General features: G+C 38.6%; 1 protein-coding gene across 2 annotated transcripts in view; it reads left to right on the plus strand.

Moving 5' to 3' along the window:
* Positions 1–5,175: 5,175 nt before the first annotated feature.
* Positions 5,176–19,197, plus strand: part of akr1a1b (aldo-keto reductase family 1, member A1b (aldehyde reductase)) — a 72,275-nt gene continuing 58,253 nt past the window's right edge. Inside the window, exon 1 of one of the 2 annotated variants that reach the window (XM_028810882.2) lies at positions 5,176–5,437. The gene's annotated coding sequence lies outside the window, so the exon portion shown is untranslated. Of the gene's footprint in view, positions 5,438–10,818; positions 10,910–19,197 lie in introns of those variants that run through there. The other variant, XM_028810883.2, reaches the window with a different exon arrangement.

Here is a 19,197-nt window from a genome sequence, read left to right on the forward strand (position 1 = left end):
TCCTCAAAGCAACTCTCCAAAGATCAGAAAACAAAGATTGTTCAGTCTCATGGTTTAGGGGAAGGCTACAAAAAGCTATTTGAGAGGTTTAAACTGTCAGTTTCAACTGTAAGGAATGGAATCAGGAAATGGAAGGCCACAGGCACAGTTGCTGTTAAACCCAGCAGGTCTGGCAGGCCAAGAAAAATACAGGAGCGGCATATGAGCAGGATTGTGAGAATGGTGACAGACAACCCACAGATCACCTCCAAAGACTTGCAAGAACATTTTGTTGCAGATGGTGTATCTTTACATCGCTCTACAATTCAGCGCAATTTGCACAAAGAACATCTGTATGGCAGGGTGATGAGAAAGAAGCCCTTTCTTCACTCACGCCACAAACAGAGTCGCTTGTTGTATGCAAATGCTCATTTAGACAAGCCAGATTAATTTTGGAACAAAGTGCTTTGGACTGACGAGACAAAAATGGAGTTATTTGGTCATAACAAAAAGCGCTTTGAATGGCGGAAGAAGAACACCGCATTCCAAGAAAAACACCTGCTACCTACTGTCAAATTTGGTGGAATTTTTCATCATTCTGTGGGGCTGTGTGGCTAGATCAGGGACTGGGGCCATTGTTAAAGTCGAGGGTCGGATGCATTCAACCCAATATCAACAAATTCTTCAGGATAATGTTCAAGCATCAGTCACAAAGTTGAAGTTACGCAGGGGTTGGATATTCCAACAAGACAATGACCCAAAACACAGTTCAAAATCTACAAAGGCATTCATGCAGAGGGAGAAGTACAATGTTCTGGAATGGCCGTCACAGTCCCCTGACTTGAATATCATCTAAAATCTATGGGATGATTTGAAGCAGGCTGTCCATGCTCGGCAGCCATCAAATTTAACTGAACTAGAAAGATTTTGTATGGAAGAATGGTCAAAAATACCTCCATCCAGAATCCAGACACTCATCAAAGGCTATAGGAGGACAGCATCTAGAGGCTGTTAGATTAGCAAAAGGAGGCTCAGCCAAGTATTGATGTAATATCTCTGTTGGGGTGCCCAAATTTATGCACCTGTCTAATTTTGTTATGGTGCATATTTTCTGTTAATCCAATAAACGTAATGTCACTGCTGAAATACTACTGTTTCCATAAGGCATGTTGTATATTAAAAGGAAGTTACTACTTTGAAAGCTCAGACAATGATAAATAAAAATCCAAAAAATTAAGAGGGGTTCCCAAACTTTTTCATATGATTGTATGTATATATATATACGGGCGGCACGGTGGCGCAGTGGGTAGCGCTGGTGCCTCGCAGTTGGGTGATCTGGGAACCCGGGTTCGCTTCCCGGGTCCTCCCTGCATGGAGTTTGCATGTTCTCCCCGTGTCTGCGTGGGTTTCCTCCGGGCGCTCCAGTTTCCTCCCACAGTCCAAAGACATGCAGGTTAGGTGGATTGGCGATTCTAAATTGGCCCTAGTGTGTGCTGGGTGTGTTTGTGTGTGTCCTGCGGTGGGTTGGCACCCTGCCCAGGATTGTTTCCTGCCTTGTGCCCTGTGTTGGCTGGGATTGGCTCCAGCAGACCCCCGTGACCCTGTGTTCGGATTCAGCGGGTTGGACAATGGATGGATGAATGGATATCTTAAAATGTTTATGAACATATTTTAAGATATCTGGAAAAGTTTTTGAAATGCACTGAGCAAAATGCACTGAAACTTATTTCAAGATATATTGAATTGTATTTCAGATACTTTAAAGGCATTTAAGATTTTTCAACATTTAATGCATATTATTTCAGGATTTCAGGAAATGTATCTGATATATTTTAAAAAGCACTTCAGATGCTTTGAAATAGATGTATTTTCAGATAGCTGTAATTCTTTTTCATATATGTTAAATGCATTTTCGGGTATATTAAAATGTTATATTTAAATGTTAATTCAGTATGCCATAGCCCACCTTTTACAGAACACTGATTTGTTATTAGTAATGGTGTTCTCTCAGTGTGAAGCTGGATCGATGGATATCATCCAAGAAAAAAACAGGAAACTACATGAAAGAAGAATGACTTCTTAAAAAAAAAAAATGACCTCTCCCATGATTCCTTAGGAAAGCAATTCAGCCATTTGCCAGTGCATCCTCTGACCCTATGTAAGGGGCAAAGAAGCTAGGCCTCTGGAGACATTTTTTGCTTTAATTTGAAATGTGCTCAATAAGAAAGTCGACATGCAGTTTCCTGCAAAAGTATTCCAAGACTAACAGGTCCAAGACTAATTCTTTAATTTTACTAAATAACAAATCATATAATATAATATTCTTAAATTGAATAATTTTACTTAAAACATTGAAGGTCAAAATATTTTTAAATTGAATATTGCTTTATGCTACAAAAATGTCTTAAGAAAAAAAGAAAATATATTTTTGAACACCAATTTTCAAATAGTGCTAGGAAGTTGACTTTTTGATTGCATGACATATACCTTATCCTCCTTGAGTCACTCCCATGTTACTTTACCATCATGTATGGAATCACTGCCATGCTGAAAGCTGAAAGTTCATACCGAGTTGGCACTATGAATCACAGACATATATACTGTAGGTAGACGCCGCATTCACTGTGTTGCCCAGGCGATACGATATGTCAGCGTGTCCGCCGTATTGTGAGTGGCAAAAGTGCTATTTAAACTAATACAGGTAGAAATGGAAACAGGGTTTTCTGATGAAAAAACAATAACGTTTAAAACAGTATCATTTAAATAAAACAGATTTTGACGAATTGTTTAAATGCAATTATTTATATCCATTTATACACTAATAATGGCAATTATTGAGACGAAAACTTGACCAATGTCTGAAAGTCAAAATAGTAAGACTGTAACTGGCAGTCTGGTCTTTCTTTTAACAGTGAAATGATGCATTCAATGACAAAAAATAAACAATTTTATTGTATACAAATTGGCTTAATAATTTCTGAAAACATTTCACTCGTTCCTCTGTCAATCGCTCTCTCTCTCTCACACACACACACATGCACACACACACACAATGTGGTTACTTAAATATATACATGATAGGATCTAAAATCCTTGAAACAGAACTGTCTTACATAGCTTTTTCCGTGTGTTGCCACTCTGTAATTTGAGAGTACTCAGTCTGACAATATGGTGCAGCCTTAGTTTGTGGAAGACAGACACAACTAAAGACAGGGGCATAAAATGATGGTTGTCAATTTCAAAAACTGTGTTTCCTCAATATGTTCCTTGAGAAAAAACACATCATCTGAACCAATCTCAGCCTGAACAAACTGATTGATCAAAGATACACTGACAGCTTGCCCTAATGTTGACTGTCGGATAACACACTCAGCTATTTTGACCACCTTGACTGTACCCTCAGAAGGAATCATCAAACCTCCTTTGTTTTTTAATGTGAGCAAGTGGTAGCTTTGATCATATGACGCCTGTACAGGACTTTTTGGACCAATTAATAATCACTGTGGCCGATAACCATAAGCAACAATTTGATCACAATGATGGGGATTTACTTAAAAGGCTTCTATTTATTATGCATCACTATTTATTTATGGTATTGATTAACTACACCACCTTTTACCTAGTTCATGTCATGATTAAAGGATAAAAATAAAAGCTTAGAACACTTCAAATGGATGAATATCTTTGCAATGTATGTGGATGTGGGAGATTAAGATGGAGAGACTCTCTCAGATAATTGTAGGATTTGGGACCATGTAGGTGGAGGCTGAGGGCAAACTCTTTCTGGTCTTTTGTATACTCATGGCTCTGTTTTGACAGGAGATGCACTGGAAGATCTAAAATTCAGTTAGCACAGACCAATTACAAAGTCCCCTTGAAATAATTATTAGGATGTCTTAAGGAATTTTACACTTAAGTGCATACCATTTTCTCCATATTTTGTATGTTATTTCTGTTCTACCTGAGTATAAATCCAGCCTCTCTTTCAGCTCTTCATTAATGAGGTTCTTCTCCCTCAAATCTTGCAGATGATAGATAGATAGATAGATAGATAGATAGATAGATAGATAGATAGATAGATAGATAGATAGATAGATACTTTATTAATCCCAAGGGGAAATTCACATACTCCAGCAGCACCTTACTGATACAAAAAAACAATATTAAATTAAAGATTGATAGTAAAGTACACATACACATACAGTCATACACGGAGCTGCTGAAAAGGCTGCCACTCTCGAAGACCACGCACTGTGTTCTCTGCTCTCCGTTCTCGATCCTTAGCATTTCTCTTCTCTCTTTCCATGCTCTCCACCCTAGATAAGGTTTCATTGAGTCTAGCCCTTAGATTTTCAAGAGATGTAGGCAGCGTGTAGGAGTGGTCCTAGTAGACACAAGGAGTCAAGTTTATATCACATCAGTCAATTCATAGTTAGTACAATGTGCTGTCTGCTGGTCTGCATTTGTAATCACATTACCCCTCAATTCCACTGTGAGCACTGCATGCGTGTATGTATCTGATTCAACAGCAGCATGTTTCAATGTATATGCATGTATATGTATTAGTTTATCTGAAAAGCATGATGGGGGGTAGGGGGTTGTGTTAAAAGAGGTTTGAAAAGGACCGTACTACTCACAACACTGGGATCAGGCCGACCTTCAGTCTCTTGGACAGGCAAAGAACAGTCTACTGACAGGCTCTCCTGTGCCCTCACTGAAGTCATTGTGGTCCTGGTTGCCACTGGCTAATGTTAAAGAAAAGAAAATGCTTAAAAACATGAACAGAGTTAGGTATGTCACAACATAATTGCTATTTTAGCCTGACGTAGCTAAAGTTAAGATTATAGAACGGGATTTTCTAATGGTCAAATATAACCAAAACAATTGTTCAGCCTTACCTATGAAATGTAATCCCCAGGGATCTGGTTTGGAGCGTACAGCGGTTTGTACAATCCCAAGCAGCACATACATGTGACATCTTTATCCACTACTTCACTCCACAGCAGTGCCACTCGCAATATGGCGGCGACGTTGACGTACAATGCTGCTGGTCATGCGGCGTCTACATAATTCTATGGCTAGGCTATGAAAAGCGTGTAATAACAGACATTTCTCAAGAACAGTCGGTATTGTGGGCGGGGTTTATGTCACGCGAAGCTTCCTGCGACCGCAATGCATGATGGTTATTGAAGTCCGTTTCATTTGTACAGGGGAAGGAGTTTACCGGCGAGTTTAAGAGTTACACTGGTAAAATTGACTGGCTGTTTCACTTGGCTTTGGTGGCTCGAGTACTCTTCGCACCTATTCTAAATTCTGCATCCATTCTTCTTTATTGTGACATATATCAAGAAAAAAATAGCGGAAACGGAAACATCATTCAAAAACTGGACTCGGGGGTTTTGTGTTATTACAAGTAACGAAGTCAGACGACAGTAACGGGGAACAGATCAGCAGAAAGGTAAAAGGGCAAAATTGCCCGAGCTCGGGGTGCTTTGTTTCAGAGGGTGGAATGGGTAGCTGGGTGCTGCTGGCAACAGCGAATACGTCAGGGCTCATATAATAGTTTCACTATTGACTTCATTTATTAAAATTTGGAAGGCGATTCAGTTGTGGATAGCCCAAGACTATCCTTTCTCTTTTTGGCAAAGTACACACACGCATATAACCTCACTCAACATGGGGCGATTAAACAGAATAAAAACCATAAAAATAATAATAAAGTTTATATAGTACCTTTTATACATTTACAATGCAAAACCAAGTGATTCACAAATATAAAAATACAAAATAATGATAATAGAATAAGATACAAATAGTACAGCCAATAAAAATAAGAATACAATTATTTATATTGAAAACAAAATATGAATTAAATGCTAAGTACGTTTTAGTTTTTTTTAAAGCTCATAACATAAGATACCTGCTGTATATTGAGTGGTAATGTGTTCCAGATGTTTGGAATATAAAAATAAAATGGGTTGCTTCACCAGTTTTTTTTTTTCGTGTTTAGCCCTGGGAACACTAAGAACATCAGGGACACATTAAGTTAAGGTTTTCAACAATTAAGATGGCGCTAAACTATTAAACGCCTTAAAAATCAGTAATAAAATTTTACAATCAACTTTGTTAAACAGGCAACCAGTGCAGAGATGACAAAACAGGTGAAATATGTCCCCTCTTTCTGGTATGTGTCAATATTCTTGCTTGAGCATGGGCATTGTGGATCAGCTGTAGCTTTTCTGTTACTTACTTAGACACTACGTAAACAAGGCATTAGAAATTGCAAGGCAAGAAGGGGCCTGAGTTGCCTCAAAAGATTGTACAGTATATTGTAATCTTTTTAGTTAGCCAATAAAAGGTAATTTTGCTTGACTTCTCACTACATTCATAATGGCTAACACGGTACAACACCCTAGTATTAGGGTACATAGGACTAAATCGGTGATTCCCAACGTGAGGCAATTTGATTTTTTATCTGGGCAATTCGAGAATTTAGGTACGTTAAACAATTTGTAAAATGAAAAAACAGAAATTCCCTGTTGAAAATGATAGAAAAAATAAACAAATACTTTTTATTTTTTACAGAGACATAGAAGGGATGGTAATGAACCCTTTAATTTATGATTTTACAACGGTCATGTGTTTTTCTAATTAGAAATCGTTTTTACCATTAAAATAATATGAATTGTAACAATGATTATAAAATTTTGCAGTATGACAAAAATATAAAATGATTAAAATATTACAGAAAAACTGTCACTAAAGTTATATTTATGAATATCACGTCTCTTATTATATGTTTTCAGAACTGTATTTGCTGTATTTTCATATTACTTCATATTATATTATTTTTTTAAATAATTTCTTAGTGATTTCTTTGTCAGTACTTCAACAATCCTTTGCCTCTTTTGTTTCCATGTTCTTTGGAAGCTTGTTAAGACCAAATTAATGACATTATGGGCTTCCTCCACATGAGTAGGAGTTCACTATTTGAATAGGTAATAATAAGAAAAAGGTATATGTTACAGTGGGGGGGCATCATGATTTTAGAGTGGCCTAGGTGGGGCATGGCCAAAAAAAGGTTGGGAACCACTGGTCTAAATGAAGTGCTCTTTTTGTTTAAAAACGAGCCCTTTTCTAAAAGAAAGAAAATATTCATTCTAGTACTGTTCAGAGGTATTGAATAATACAATAATAATAATAATATTAATTCATTACATTTATATAGCGCTTTTTCTCAGTACTCAAAGCGCTATCCACGGAAATGGTGTGGAAGAGATTGCTGCAGAACTCTGTAGTAAAGGATATCACCAATTGCAGTATTTGGTAAAGACAATGTATTTAAAGCAAAAAACTGGAAATGTTGTTTTTTTTTTTATCAAATCCTAAAAATTAGTACATACTTATACAGTGGGTTTGAATAAATGTCCACCTCCTAAAAAACGTAAAATTTACCAATAACTTTTACTCACTGAAATGTGTGGTCTGTTTCTATCACACATTTTAAAAACGGTATCTTCATGAGCTACTGTATAGAAAAATTGTGGTTCATTCTGCTCCAATAGTGGCTTAATAGGCAGTGTTTTTTGTTTAAATCAGGGTAAGAGTGGTGGCTCGGAGGCTAGGATCTGCGCCGGTAGTCGGAAGGTTGGCGGTTCGAATCAAGTAATTGCCAAAAGGCCTTTAACCTGCAATTGCTTCGTCCTTGGTATAACATATATCTACATCCAGTCCTACAAGCAGGTCCTCCAACTTACAAGGAACTACCGTGTCTGCAACAGGTGTAACAGGGAGATGCAAAACCAAATTTCGGGGGCACTGTCAGCAAAATGCCAAAATCATGAGTCATGCTGCATGTGTCACCGATATAAGCTGTCAACTGAGGCAAAGGTCAAACTTCAAAATAGAGCGATGCCTGAGTTTTTGTATGTCAGACAAACAACCATTACAATATTTTATACATAAATCTTTTTTTTTTAAATATATAAACTTGTCACTGTCTTCTTATTCCATGAGCTTGGAGTTGATGTCATCTTAATGAAATTATCCTCATCTTCATCCTAATTATTGTCAAGCTAATCAACAGGGCAAGCTCATTTCAAGGACACACTCTGGACCTCCTGGAAGGAGTAGAAAAGGAGAGAATTAAAACAAGTCTGAGTGCCATTATGATCAATGCTGCACATCCACTCTGTGACACACTAACACCGAGGACTATCAGCCAACAAATTATTCAGCAGAAGTATGTCAAGAAACGCTACTGGGGCACCTTTATAACAACAGCAATATGTCTGCATAATGCCTCACTCTGACTGTGACAACCAAGTCAGAAGTTTCCTTGTTAATTTCTTCCTTATTCAGAATAACGTGTTTGTGTGTCTATGTATACATAGAGCTTTTGTAAAAAGCCAAATTTCCCCCTGGAGACAAACAAAGATCTGTCCATCTATTCATCCATCCATCCATGCTTTATAATTTTACTATCATTAGAACAGAAGTCTATTAATAGAGGGTGAAAGTAATCAGTCAGAACTGCTTTACAGCTTTTGTCATTTACCTTGATCACTTATCAAAGTCACTGAGAGCTCCTTATGACATGTGTGGGTACCCCAGGGCCCTGACCATAGGACATAACACAGCCAAACACAAGTTTAGGTCAAAATAAAAGGATGTTCAATATATTCAGTAATTCCGTCACAGGGTTAAATGAGTGTAGCACAATAATAACATGTACAGTTGGTCATAGGGCGGCACGGTGGTGCAGTGGTAGCGCTGCTGCCTCTCAGTAAGGAGACCTGGGTTTGCTTCCGGGTCCTCCCTGCATGGAGTTTGTATGTTCTCCCCATGACTGCTTGGGTTTCCTCCGGGCGCTCCGGTTTCCTCCCACAGTCCAAAGACATGCAGGGTAGGTGCATTGGCGATTCTAAATTGTCCCTAGTGTTTGCCTGGTGTGTGTATGTGTATGCCATGTGGTGGGCTGGCACCCTGCCTGGGATTTGTTCCTGCCTTGTGCCCTGTGCTGGTTGGGATTGGCTCCAGCAGACCCCCGTGACCCTGTGTTAGGATATAGCGGGTTGGAAAATGACTGACTGACTGACAATTGGTCACTTTGTGTCTTCTTCCACCACTCCACCATGAGTGTCACGCACCTCCTCCTGATTCTTACTTCCCTGTGCAGCTAAAGTAGCATGTTTTTTGCTGGACTTGGGGAAAATTTCCTGGTTCAAAGCAGTGCACATCGGAAGTACTGCCAGGCCAAGCGAAAGTGTACCAAAGTAGGGACAGCATTCCCCTACAGCTCCTCCTGGTGGCACTGAAGTACCCCAACAAGGCTGTCTGTCAGGACTAATATGCCCTGTGGGATTACAAATGGGAGTTCAACCATAGGAATGTTTCCTCCCCGTGTACAGGGGGAATGCATGGCTCCAGGAAGCAGCCTCCCTCTGTCCTTAAATTATGGCCAGGACTCCTGTCCGTCCATATCCGTCTGTTATGGGTTCCTGGTTTAGTGGGGAATGAACCTTGATCTCCATCAAGATGCCATGATATTCAAAATAATCATCCCTAAAGCATCCATCCATCCATCCATTTTCCAACCCGCTGAATCCGAACACAGGTTCACGGGGGTCTGCTGGAGCCAATCCCAGCCAACACAGGGCACAAGGCAGGAACCAATCCCAGGCAGGGTGCCAACTCACCGCAGGACACACACAAACACACCCACACACCAAGCACACACTAGGGCCAATTTAGAATCGCCAATCCACCTAAAGCATGTTATTATTTATTCCTTGTTACTATTGTAAATAAGCACTAGGGTTAAGTATCATTTGTATCCTTCATTGGCAGAGGAGTTAATTTTGTTTTGTCATTTAAGTTTAGTTCTAAACGTACCAGTACTAACTACATTTGTGAAGTCGTCTACTGTGTTAATCCAAGAAACATAAAAATTTGGGTTTTATTCATAGAAATGAATGAAGTGCCCGGTGCTATAATGTTAGTGCTTGTGATGGTGGAAGGCATTTGAAATCAAGATCCCGTTCCTTTCCAAATGGAGAAATATAAAAGCATACTAATTCTATCTAGATGTTTATCTGCCTCAAAAGTATTCCCTAATGCAATGAATTACCAACTAGATTACAGTAAACTGCCTCACAATTAATTCAGTCCTCTGTCTGGACACACATCTAATCATATTTAAAAATATCTAGCTTACCCTGTTGAAAGTCAGCAAACGGTAAATTTCATGGATGAATGTGAATAAAGAAGTGTTGGTATTATGGTGATAGGCACAACATAGCAATGAAAGAATACAAACTCCGAATGTATGAATCTATGCTTGTGTGTGTAGCAAAGAATGAAGAGAAGAGATGTTGAAGTTCAACTTGAAATATATTAGTAAATTATACCATTCATGTATCCTTATACCACTTTATATTTAGACAGGTGTCAGATACATTTAAAAAAAAATCATTTTATTTCTGTGAACCAGTTCCTGATCATCCATATAGCTTTTTGTGTAAATTATACAATCCTTGCAGGAAGCTAGACTTTTGAAAATTTGCTTTGCTCGGCACAGTTACAGGAAATTAGCTGATATTCAGTTTGTTTTTTTATCTTCACTCCAAGTTTCCTGTTTTTTTTTGTGTGTGTAAAGTATTTCTAAGGAAATTGTGGAAGAAAAAATGCACGCACACTTCTACTGGGCCCTCATCTCTGTTGACAAGAAAGCCATTATTGGTCTTTCTCTCACAGCCTGGAGATTGCATATTGTGCAATGACTTTCATATGTCTTGCTGCGGGTAGAATGTCTTGTTTTTTTTTTTTTAGTGGTATAAGCAATTCTGTTTTTTTTTTTTTTTTAATTTTAACTGTTAAGAGGTTGACCAGGCTTATTTCATTCTGATTTGGCAAGGAGTAACTTAAGTAGGTGAGTTAACATTTAAATGTGTTTTCACTTGTGTAGAATTGTGCTACTGAAAGTATGCAATGTTTTGTGATTTCTCATCCTTCTGCCACTTTTTGCTTCTCTTGTTACATTTGGTTCCATTTTTTTATACCGTTAACAGCAAAAATCCATCCTGGGTATGATGTTAATCTGCATCCAGCCCTGCATGTAGGCTTTTCAACCTGTGTGGGAAAAACCTGGGGGTTGGTGGCAGAATTGGCACTCCAGCCACCATAAAAAAACCTCACACTGTTTCCATTCCATCTGAACTAGTGTGGTGCTGAGGTGTCACTCGTTTCATGGCACTCGGGTCCTAATCTTGGATCCTGAGTTGGTTTGTCATGTGGTGGGTGTGGGAATGTGCTCTATCAGTCCGTGATCCTAACCTCTCTCTCTCTCCGTCTCTTAATAGCAAAATGTGACAGGTATGGCTGATGTATTATGAATTTGCTGCCTTCATAGACAGTAATGAGAAAGCTGTAGGGGAAAACTTAACAACAATAACAATATTTATATAGCACATTTTCAACAAATGATATAGCTCAAAGTGCTTTAAAGACTGACTGCTGTCAATGTCCTGCTCCACTGACAGACTGAGGAGATCGTTCCTCCCCCACACTATGCGACTCTTCAATTCCACCCGTGGGGGTAAATGTTAAAATTATACAAAGTTATTGTCTGTCTGTATACCTGCATTGTTATTGGCATTGTTATCACTCTTTAATTTAATATTGGTCGTTATCAGTATGCTGCTGCTGGAGTATGTGAATTTCCCCTTGGGATTAATAAAGTATCTATCTATCTTAAAGAGAAAAAAAGACAAATAAATAAGAATTAAAATAAGGGAACACTAATCAACATAGAATAAAAGTAAGGTCCGATGGCCAGGGAGGACCGAAAAACAAAAAAAAAAACTACAGACGGCTGGAGAAAAAAATAAAATCTGCAGGGGTTCCGAGGCCACGAGACCACCCAGCCCCCTCTAGGCATTCTACCTAACATAAATGACCTCAATCAGTTCTCATTGTATTCAGGGTTGTCATGGAAGAACTTGGTGATAGATAGATAGATAGATAGATAGATACTTTATTAATCCCAATGGGAAATTCACATTATTCAGCAGCAGCATACTGATACAATAAATAATATTAAATTAAAGAATGATAATAATGCAGGTGAAGAACAGACAATAACTATGTATAATGTTAAATGTTAACGTTTACCCCCCCGGGTGGAATTAAAGAGTCGCATAGTTTGGGGGAGGAACGATCTCCTCAGTCTGTCAGTGGAGCAGGACAGTGACAGCAGTCTGTCGCTGAAGCTGCTCTTCTGTCTGGAGATGATACTATTAAGTGGATGCAGTGGATTCTCCATAATTGATAGGAGCCTGCTGAGTGCCCTTCACTCTGCCACAGATGTTAAACTGTCCAGCTTCATGCCAACAATAGAGCCTGCCTTCCTCACCAGTTTGTCCAGGCGTGAGGCGTCTTTCCTCTTAATACTGCCTCCCTAGCACACCACTGCGTAGAAGAGGGCGCTCCCCACAACTGTCTGATAGAACATCTGCAGCATCTTATTGCAGATGTTGAAGGACGCCAGCCTTCTAAGGTAGTATAACCGGCTCTGTCCTTTCTTGCACAGCGCATCAGTATTGGCAGTCCAGTCTAATTTATTATCCAGCTGCACTCCCAGATATTTATAGGTCTGCACCATCTGCACACAGTCACCTTTGATGATCACTGGGTCTATGAGGGGTCTGGGCCTCCTAAAATCCACCACCAGCTCCTTGGTTTTGCTGCTGTTCAGGTGTAGGTGTAGGTGGTTTGAGTCGCACCATTTAACAAAGTCATTGATTAGGTCCCTATACTCCTCCTCCAGCCCATTCCTGATGCAGCCCACAATGATGATGACGGTCATGTGGACATCTGGCCTTTAATCCATCAATGTAGGGACACATCAAAATAAAAATAATATAAAAAACAATTTGAGGTTGCATCCTTGGAATTAATACTGCCATAAAGCATTTGGGAAATGTGGTTTAAAGGATACATTAGGCATTTTTTAACTTAAAAGTTATGTCTTTATTGTCATGATATATATTCATTTCTGTTCTAAAGTAAAGCATTTTTAACAAATAAATAAATAAATAAATAAAGAAGAAAAACGGCTAACTTGTTATTAACAAATACATAAATTTTTCTAGCCAGGAGTGTTATTGAATTTTGATCAACATATTGAGATTGTGTGCATATTGCTATACAGTGTATCCAAAAACAACAAAAAAAGCAAAACATTTTTGTAAGATTTAGTCATTTTGAAAGGAGACGGGCTGTGTACTTCACCCTGCTGATTATCTACCTCCTTAGCAGGGCTTTGCTTTCAATTTGTTTGCAAGTGCTCTTATTGATGTTATTGAATGTTGATGCCCAGATGTGTACTGTTGTTCTGTTCTATTGGCAATAATTAGACAATAATTACTGAAGAAATGTAATACTTACAGTTGTTCAGTATGTGTGATAAAAATAGTTAAAAGTTGGACAACTCAGGGCTACATCATCATATTAGAGGCTTAAGTAAAGATCTACCAGGAATTGAACAGTGTTACTTACTAATCAGAATAGAAGTACTCAGTCAAAAAGCATTGTCCTTAGTTCTTTTATTACCATATGCTCCGGCAATAATTGGTTTGTGGTGCTTCAGTCTATTTCATCATGCTTTGGACTGTTATATAATATCCCTTTTTTCCCCTCAGTATTTTAGCATGCATACACATGCCACGCTACAGAAAATGCGTAAGGCTGAGTGTTGGTTGGCGATTTGTTGGTTTAAAAAATAATATGTGAAAAGTAGGAGCTGTTGAGGAAAGTAAGTCTGATCTAAGTGTGGTTATTTGTGTATTTATTTATTTAAAGATCTTCTGTAAAAAGCTGAATTTCCCCAGGGGACAAATAAAGTTCTCTCCTAATCATATCTTACCCTATCATATCATACTTGTCGATAAACTACTGTTTCTGTATGTGATTCAGCATATGTGCCAGCATTTGCCTATAAAAATTTGAATTGAGTACACATGGCAGAAGAAATTAATATGATTTGTGTAAGCATGTGCCATTAGTGCTGGTGGGTGTTATGAATCACAGCAGATGTGTACCACTATATCAGACACTCTCCACACTTTTGTGCAGAGCATCATTTGCTACAAGCTATGGGAGAATGTAACCATTGATGAAGCAACTACAGAGAGAAAAGGAGGATAATATGCAACCTTGAAGCTAGGAAAGTTTAATGTAGAAATTGTCTAAGCTCATGCAAACATGAAAAATGTCCTGCCTTAATATGTAATAAGATGTGTTGAAGAAAAAAAAAACCCAGAGGAAGACAGGAATAGTTCAATCAATTAGATTTTTATTCAGTCACAGATGAGTATGTGTGTGTTTTCTACAGTGAGTTGGCACCCTGCCTGGGATTGGTTCCTGCCTTGTGCCCTGTGTTGGCTGGGATTGGCTCCAGCAGACCCCCGTGACCCTGTTTTCGGATTCAGCGGGTTGGAAAGTGGATGGACGGATGAGTATGTGGATTCTACGTTGCAAGGCAGAAGAGCAAAATTTCATTCTTTTCTATTGGCTTTTTATACGTTCTTCTTCCTCCCCCTTCCCCTTATTTCTTTTAAAATAGACATAATATCGTTTGCTTAAGCATTTTATTTAAGAACACTAATGGGCTATCTGTTCTTATTTTTTCACTGATCAGATAGACCCCAAAGAAGGAAAGGTCAGCTCTCTTGTGTCAAATAGACGCATTCCTAAGAAACTGGAAATTTTCCTAGGTCAGATTACTGGACCCTGTCTTATGACAGACACCTGTATGAATAACCGGCCGTTATAGCAAAACGGCTTTGTCAGCTGTTAACCCTTAGTAGCTTGCAAGCAGTTACTTTTTCTTTCACAGATGCAATACTTTTAGTTTTTCTTGAATTGAAACCTTTCCTCCTTCAAACTTAATCTGTTTGGAAAGTTTTAAAGTTTTTGTTTCCACATTTGGACTCCGGGCCCCATCATCCCCATTTTCCAATTTTAAATGCCAGAACAGGCTATGTATTTTTTAAATTTATAAAAAAAATACTTCACTGACATACTTGCCCATCTTATTTTCCTACCCAAGGTTTCAAGTCAGTTAATTGACCAATATATACAACTAAGTCAAATGCAGAGTCATCTGAAAAAATTGGTTTTCACATTTTTTTAAATATGTTTTTCTTTCTTCGCTTTCATGTGTTTCTAATGCAATAACAATTCTGTTTACACATTTTTATTACAGATTTTATTTTTTTTCTCCAGCCTTCTGGAGTTTTTTTCTTTGTTTTTTCTGTCCACCCTGGCCATCGGACCTTACTCCTTTTTATGTTAACTAAGGTTGTCTTATTTTAATTTCTTATTTGTCTTTTATTCTTCTTTTCTTCATTATGTAAAGCACTTTGAGCTACTTTTTGTATGAAAATGTGCTATATAAATAAATGTTGTTGTTGTTTACTGCTTATAGTGACGTCAGTAGAATGTCATCCTAGGATGGGGGAATTACAAAATGTAGGGACAGGAACATGAATGTTTAATTAAGCTAAAACCTGTATTTTAATGATTATTTTCATTTGATAGTCAGATGACCTTTTTGGATGGCCACTGCCCATCACTGAAAATCAATCAACTTTATTTAAAGTGCAGAATTACCATGAAGCATGGTCCCAATACACTGTACAAAGTAATAATAATAATTTAAGCATTCAAGGAATTTTTCAATGATGATCAGCCTGGTTGAATTCTAAGTCACATTGTAATGAAGGGGAGTAAAGGTAGGTTCTTATTCTTGATGTAAAAATATTGACTGAATAATGGCAGGCTGTTCCAAAGCTAAGGTACACTATAGGCACATGCTCTGGGACCAACTGATTTTTTTCTTAACTGAAGGAATGACCAAAAGACTCTCATTACAAGAGCGAAGAGGAAATACCAGAGTGTATATTGTAATTAGCTCAGCTAAATAAGGTGGTGCATGTCCATGCAGTGCCTAATACAGTAGAACCTCTGGTCACGAACGTTTCCGAACACGTACAAATTGGGTTACGTTCAAAACATTTGCCAAAATTTTGCATCTGTTCACGACCTCACACTCTGGTGGCGAACAAAAACACTTGCGGCCAGTTTCCCTACACGCGTTCGTACGTGCTAATAATTTCCCATTTTCCGTTTCCCATTTCCTTTTGTTTGCGTATACAGGGCCTAACAAAGCAGCCGATGTTGCAAAAGGAGTTATAATGTTAACCAAGCAGAGGCCTTGAGTGCTGGAAGAGGTGGAAGAACTGTTGCTAATGTGGTTGAACGAGAAGCAACTTGCAGGGGATAGCGTAAGTGAGGCGTTCAAATGTGAGAAAGCCAGGAAGATTCATGGCGATTTGCGAAGGTGAGGAATTTAAAGCCAGTAAAGGATGGTTTGAAAAGTTTCGCAAGAGAAGTGGCATTTAATTTTTTTCCCTGTGCTTAAAACTCATAAAGTTTACAGCGAGCGGTTCGTAAGGGTCTAGCGCAGGGGTACTCAATCACGGTCCTGGAGGTCCGCAGTGGCTGCAGGTTTTTGCTCCAACCCAATTGCTTAATAAGAAGCACTTACTGCTCAAGTAACACTTCTGCTTCACTTTAGTTGTCTCGCTCGTTAAGATTTTGAACCCTTATTGCTTATTTTAGTCTTAAACAGCTGTAGTCTTGCTTTTTAATTGCTCCTTATTAGCAGTAACATGCAAATGACAAAAGAGACCAGCATTTCTCCATTTAGCTTGCTACCATTTACACCTCTGTATTTATCGTGCACTAATTGGTTTAATTTAATATTTGGAAGGAAAGTGAAGAGAAAAAAGTGAAGGACTAAGAATCACTCATCCATTTTAGCGTTCAAATCATTCGAATGATATCCTTAGAAAGAGGAAGAAAATCCAGGATATGAGAATGACCTGACATAGCAGAGTAAAAGCACTAACGAGCCATGGAATTAAATTATTGGCAAGAATTGCTTTGTAATTAAGCAACCGGGTTAGAACAAAAACCTGCAGCCACTGCGGACCTCCAGGACCGTGATTGAGTACCCCTGGTCTAGCGCAAACTCTTACAATTTTAGTTTTCTCTGTTGTTCAAGGTTTTCTCAGTGTTATTCAATGTTTTTACATTTAGTTTACTACAAGGGGGGCTCTGCCGCCCTGCTCGCTTCGCTCGCCTACCCCCGGCGTTGGGTATCCTGAAATACATTAGTCGAGCTCGTTTGTCTTGGAGCCGTGCCCGCTCTGCTTGCGGCATTTCAGACGCGCGTTGTAGGCGCCTGCGTTCATTGATTTTATCCAGCCGGGCTCGTGTTTGTATATCCGTCAGTCGAGCTCGTTCGTTTTGAACCCGTGCCTGCTTTGCTTCCGCAGTTTCAGACGCACGTTGTAGGCGCCTGCGTTCATTGATCTTATCTAGGTGGGCTCGTGTTTGTATCGTTGAGCTGTATTGTGTTTGAATTCGGTGTAAAGCGTTCAGCGGTTTGAACAGTCCCAAGCAGCACATTACTCCTAACCTCACCCTGCAGTAGTACCACTCACAATATGGCGCCCTTCGTACTATCTTTGTGGACCTGTGGGGCCGCCGTAGCCTCTTCCATTTGAATCTGGGCTGCAGCGCAGAATCCTCTTTTTGGCGTGGCTGTGTCGGTAGTCGTTAGCTATGGGCGCCTTTTTGGTTCATTTCTCATTCACGTCAGTTGAGCTGTTTAGTTTTTGGGCCGTGAGTCCTTTGTTCGCGGTGGATACGACTTCGATTGCGGTTTATGAGACGTGCGCTGTACGCGCCTGCGTAGTACGCGCCTGCGCAGTACGTCTCATGGTCCCATCGCCGTGTACCTGCGTCCATGCCATCCGGTTTAGTTAGTAAACCTGCGTCCATGCCATCCGGTTTACCATTCTCGGTTAGTAATATGGATTACACTGTGCATTCTATGGTATAATTAACTATTTTTGTGCTTAAAAAGATACATATATTTACATACAGTTCGTATTGTCTGGAACGGATTAATTGTATTTACATACAATTTTATGGGGAAATTACGTTCGGGTCACGACCAAATCGGGTCACGTCCAGAGTTTTGGAATGAATTATGGTCGTGACCAGAGGTACCACTGTATGTTTAAAAAAAGAACTTTTAAATTAGTTCTTGCTTGTACTGGTAACCAGTGAAGAGAAGCTAAAATACATGTTATGTGCTCAATTTTTTTATATTTTTGTCAAGATTCTAGCTGCAGTATTCTGAACAAGCTGAAGACTTCTAGTAGCACAACTCGGAAGACAGGAGAAAAGAGCATTACAATAATTAAGTCTAGTAGAAACAATTGCGTATATTAATGTTTCAGCCCATTATGAAAATATAGAATAGAATGGATTCTTGTAATATTACTAAGGTGATAAAATGCTGTTTTGCCCAATCGTAATTCAGTCCAAGACTGTTTCTGATAATCAACTGGCTGAAATTGAGAATCAGTTTAAATAATTGTTTTTTTGTGTATTTTCTGGTGTTGTAAAAACAGCAAAATATTTTCATACCAATCACAGTTTTCTGCCTTGGTTTGAAAGATTTAAGGTATCCTTACAACTTAAGGTAGGATGATCTGTTAAACAAGACGGCAAGCTTGTCAATATGTTTAATAAATGACTAATTCAGTGTTTACTTCCAAACCATGCCTTTTTTAAAATTTAAATTAAATACATTGTTTAAAACAGTTGTTTTTTAACCATTAATAAAAATAAATTGTAATGTTACAATACATACATTTTGGCGCAGGTCACCATTTATCAAGCCTGAAAAATCCCGCATAATTTAGCTTAATAAAATGGCAAAATACCGCTACATTTTCAAGGCATAAACAAGCCTTTCATTATTGCCACTTGTATCTCATTATGGAATTAGTTTAAAATTAAAATGCACATTTTGTGCATGCTTTGAGAGTGCAGTGATGAGACATTCAACTGTCCGTTGCAATTATTTTGTCTTGTAGAATCAAGTATTTGAGTGAGCTGAAATGATGATGAGATTATTAGCTTGTTTAATAAAGTGGTATACATAGCAGCGATAAAGAAACAAAATCTTTGCATTCGCCCTCCTGTTGGTAGGAACATTATGAACATAATTGCAGTTGTCCTATCCATCCCTCCATCCATTTTCTAACCCACTTACCCAATTCATAATCACTGCGAGCT

The sequence above is a fragment of the Erpetoichthys calabaricus genome, chromosome 10 (genome assembly GCF_900747795.2).
Source record: "Erpetoichthys calabaricus chromosome 10, fErpCal1.3, whole genome shotgun sequence".
NCBI lineage: Eukaryota > Metazoa > Chordata > Cladistia > Polypteriformes > Polypteridae > Erpetoichthys > Erpetoichthys calabaricus.